The 4,192-nt window shown below is 34.8% G+C and overlaps 1 long non-coding RNA gene across 1 annotated transcript; it reads right to left on the bottom strand.

The window, feature by feature from the left end:
* Positions 1-460: 460 nt before the first annotated feature.
* LOC121266998 lies at positions 461-3,054 on the bottom strand. The gene is made up of 3 exons (XR_005940960.1): positions 2,917-3,054; positions 2,557-2,803; positions 461-766 (listed from the first exon to the last, which is right to left on the bottom strand). It is a non-coding gene; the product is annotated as an uncharacterized LOC121266998 (long non-coding RNA).
* Between the last annotated feature and the right edge of the window lie 1,138 nt (positions 3,055-4,192).

Genomic DNA, 4,192 nt, shown 5'->3' with positions numbered 1-4,192 from the left:
GGAAGGAAAAGAGATGGGCGGCAATGGACAAGGCACATGCCCATGCCAAAGATTGTTTGTTGGGAAAATGAAGAGGCATGTGATATTTTACAAAGGTATCCTTGAAAAGATATTCACTTGCTTAAGAAAAGAAAGGGCATTAAGGGGAAATAAGGGATTTCGGCCAAGGGAGAGGAAACCCTACACGCCATCCCAAGTTGTCCCTTCCCAATGCAATCCCAAGTGGGATTCTAAGAGTATTTTCGGCAAAGAGAAAGGGGAGAAGAAAACACTTGCCTTTGTCATCTATGCAAGGGTTTTGGAGGCAACCAAAGGAAGAAGTGAGGAGACTACTATAAAAAGGAGGGAGTACACGCCTATGGGCTTTTCCCTTGCCATTGCTCAGAATTTGTATGAACTCTCACTCTCTCCACACATGTAACGCCCCGTTCCCAGAGGTCCGGACAGTTAGCTCCTATTACTCAAGAACATCTCCAATAATCAATAATAAATAAACGGAAACTCCACAACATACTTAAGTTATTTGTTTGATCCAAAAATCCGTGTCCTTCCACAGAAATACTAAACAAAAACCTCAATAAAACAAATAACATCTCCACAAAGACTCAAATTATTCACAACTTGAAGTACCAAAATAACCGCAAGAGATAAAACTACTAAATCTGATCCTCCCAAAATACTTGTACCCTTAGCACTCATTCATCTATGATCATCAGACTTTTCCAATACTTCATATTCTTGTTCTCCAGTTGGACCATAAAAATATCTGAAAAATGTTATGGAGATAAGGGGTGAGTTATCAACAACTCAGTAAGCAGAGAACATATGCTAGTATGTAAACATGAGTATTTTCACAGAGTTCAAAACGCAGAAACAAAACATTTCAGTTTCAATATGCAAATCTCAAAAATACCTATTATCAGAAAATCAGAGCGACATTTCAAACATTTCATATTTAGAAACCAACATTTCATATTCAAAGACTCATTTAGCACAACATGACTGAACATCTTCATCTTATCTTGTCATATTAGAGCATTATATTAGAATAGAGGTCGTGTTTAACCCCCGTGGTAGGGTTGTGCATTCTGTGAAAAGTCAAGCAGAACATAAATCTACTATTATATCCCGTGGTAGGGCCAAAGGTCACTATTATCTCCCGTGACAGGGTCAGAGGTCACTATTATATCCGTGATAGGGCCAGATGTCACTATTATATCCCGTGATAGAGCTAGAGGTCACTATTGTATCCCATGATAGGGCTAGAGGTCACTATTGTATCCCGTGATAGGACCAAATGTTACTATTATATCCCGTGACAGGGCCACATATCAGAGCAAAACAGAATCAAAATCACCATATCAGAATCAGAATCAAAGTTAGAACAAAATCAAAAATTCATGCCAAAGGTTTTTCAGATGCCACATCATATCAAAACAGAGTACTGAAATTCAGATCATTCTCACATACAGAAAGCAAAAGTTTGAGCATCTTTCTAAATCAATGCACAATTTTTCATATTCTCAATATCGTTCTTTTTCGAATTTCAGAGGCAGCATGACAAAATTTAGCTCATGTCTACACAATGCATGTCAGAAAATATTTTCCTTTTTTCGTACAGATTTCATGAGTAATGCAAATAAGCGACCGATGTTGATTTTTCCCAAGTTCTCATTTCATCACAAAATATGCAAAGTTTTCAAAAAGTCAACCTTAGTCTCATTAATTCATATAAAGCCTAGCATAGGAACCCCGCTTACCTAGGCTTCTTAACTTATTCAGAAATTCTCCACAACAATACTGAACAATTGTCAATCGTCACCTATAAAAATTTATGTAACTTAAATAAATCTCCAGTGAACAAATAAATCTCATATTACACCTGAAGTGCCTATTTAATTCCTCAAAAACTTAAAATTTCTCTTAATTCTAAAATACCATCACTTCCTAAATTCCTCAATATCCACATAACTATTAAACGCAGAATATTTCTAAAATTTCATAATAATATTAGTAATAGATACAATTATGTCGTAAAATACATTTCTGGTTTAAAGGCTCATTAAAACAAAACTGATTAAAGTAGGAGGGCAAATATTTCATTTAATAAAAATAGACTAATTAGTATCTCTTTAAAGAGTTCAAAATAAAAATCTTGCACTACTATGTACTTCTAAAAAAAATATTAATACTAATAATATCTTTCAAATATTTATTTAGTTTGTATTTAAAACAAAACTCATACAAAGTGAATTTAACATATAAAAACTACAACATGATCATCTTATAAATATTCTGTTCAAAGCATCAGTATACTGACTTAGTTTATAAGCCCATACATCTACACCCAAAATAGACTGTAACCCACATAAACAAAACTTAAGCTTTCAGATTCAATAAACATAATATTAACTCGTGTTTCAAAGAAGGCAAAATGGTAAAAACACCTAATATAATTAGAGTAACCGAGATACACAAACATATGTTTATTTCCTTCTTAAGAAAACTACCACAAAACAAAAGAAAATCTGGAGATGAGCAGCGGCAGAGACTTACCCAAGGGAAATCGAGAGGCAACAAGCGAAGGCTAGAAGATGCACTCATGGCAAGCACCAAAATCACCAAGAAACCGAGTGAAGCTCATGGCTTTTATGGGCAAAACAGGGCACGGAAAAAAGGGCAAAACAGAGCAATGAAAGACCAAAAAAAAGGGAATGCAATGGGAATAAATCACAAGCATGAGCCACAAAATTAGTAAGGAAAATTTAAGAGAAAGCACAACAATGGACGCTCACAGACAGACCTGCAAATGGAGAGAAAATAGATGAAAAATATATGCTGAAGAGGAAGAGATTTGTATGGTTTTACAGCAAAAAGGGAAACTGAAAATTAAAGAGATGGAAATGGAAACATTACCAGCTGAAGATGGAGGAATGAGTGGTGGTGTTTGCTGACTTGCAGAGGGGAAGAACCGAAAATAGGATGGAGAGGAAGAAGGAACACAGCAGATGGCATCCCAATGAAAAATCGAGGAAAGAAATGACATAAAATGAAAGAAAAAAGGAGAAGCAGCAGCCACACGAATTGAAGAAAGGGGAATGAAAACTGAAATGGAAAGCTGGAGAGGCAACGGCGGAGTTAAGAAAAGAGACGAAAAAACCCTATGGCTGGACCAAACGACGCCGTTTGAGGGGTTTAGTGGGCTGGGTTGAAGGCTCATGGGTTGGGCTGGGAACCAAAAGGGCTGGGACCTAAAGAAACTAAAACACACTCAAACAATTCCAAAAATAGACGAGTCCAACAACAGAAAAAAAAATGCACAATAAAAATAAATAAGAGCCAATTAAAACACTACAACTCAATATTAATAAAATAAAATAATTAAAGTCTAACAATAAAATTATTCATTAAAGCAAATAGCAATTTAAATGCAAACAATAATTAATATCAAGAAAGAACCTCAAAATAAATTTCACAACTTAGAAATTATAAAATAAATCCAACGAGAAATCCGATAAATTTAAAACAAGAAAACCAATATTTAAGTTAATTAAATAAATCATTCAATTAAAAAAATACACTAAAATACAGGGTATCACAACACAACTCTCACATGCTCACTTGAAGATTCTCCTACTTTCTCTCACTTTCTTTCCAACCAAACAAGGAAAATTCCTTTTTAAGAGAGGATTTCGCCACCAACAAGGATAGACAAGGTAAGGTTCTGTTTTCTCTTAGTCTTACACACACGTGTCACTTTCTCAACTCAAAATAAGATTCAAATCTCATAGGATTTCGAGAATGGTGAACACACGTTTTTACCCGTTTTTATGGAAAAATGTTTTTGGGTTTTCAAAGAACCCTTGAAGCCAAATAGTGGGGGATGTTCATCCTCCATGTTTTCAATCACCACATGTGTTCTTACCTTACTTTGAGTTTTGTTTTATAACATGAGTGAAATGAAGGAGTTTTGACCTAAAAACCCTAAAGGTCGTATGGTTTAAGATCAAGTGATGCCCTAGAAACCCTCACACACTCAAGAACACGAAATAGGATTTTTAGACACTCTTTCTAATGAAACACATTTTAGATTACAGCTTGCTAGTATTTCCTTATGTGAATTTTTGTAAGTATACACTCAACTTGTTATTGGTTAATACTTGTATATATTTGTGTAAATCCTTTCATTGTT

This window comes from Juglans microcarpa x Juglans regia, chromosome 5S (assembly GCF_004785595.1).
Source record: "Juglans microcarpa x Juglans regia isolate MS1-56 chromosome 5S, Jm3101_v1.0, whole genome shotgun sequence".
In the NCBI taxonomy this organism is placed as follows: domain Eukaryota; kingdom Viridiplantae; phylum Streptophyta; class Magnoliopsida; order Fagales; family Juglandaceae; genus Juglans; species Juglans microcarpa x Juglans regia.
Note: the sequence above shows the minus strand (reverse complement) of the source record. Positions and strands in the feature narration are given on the sequence as shown.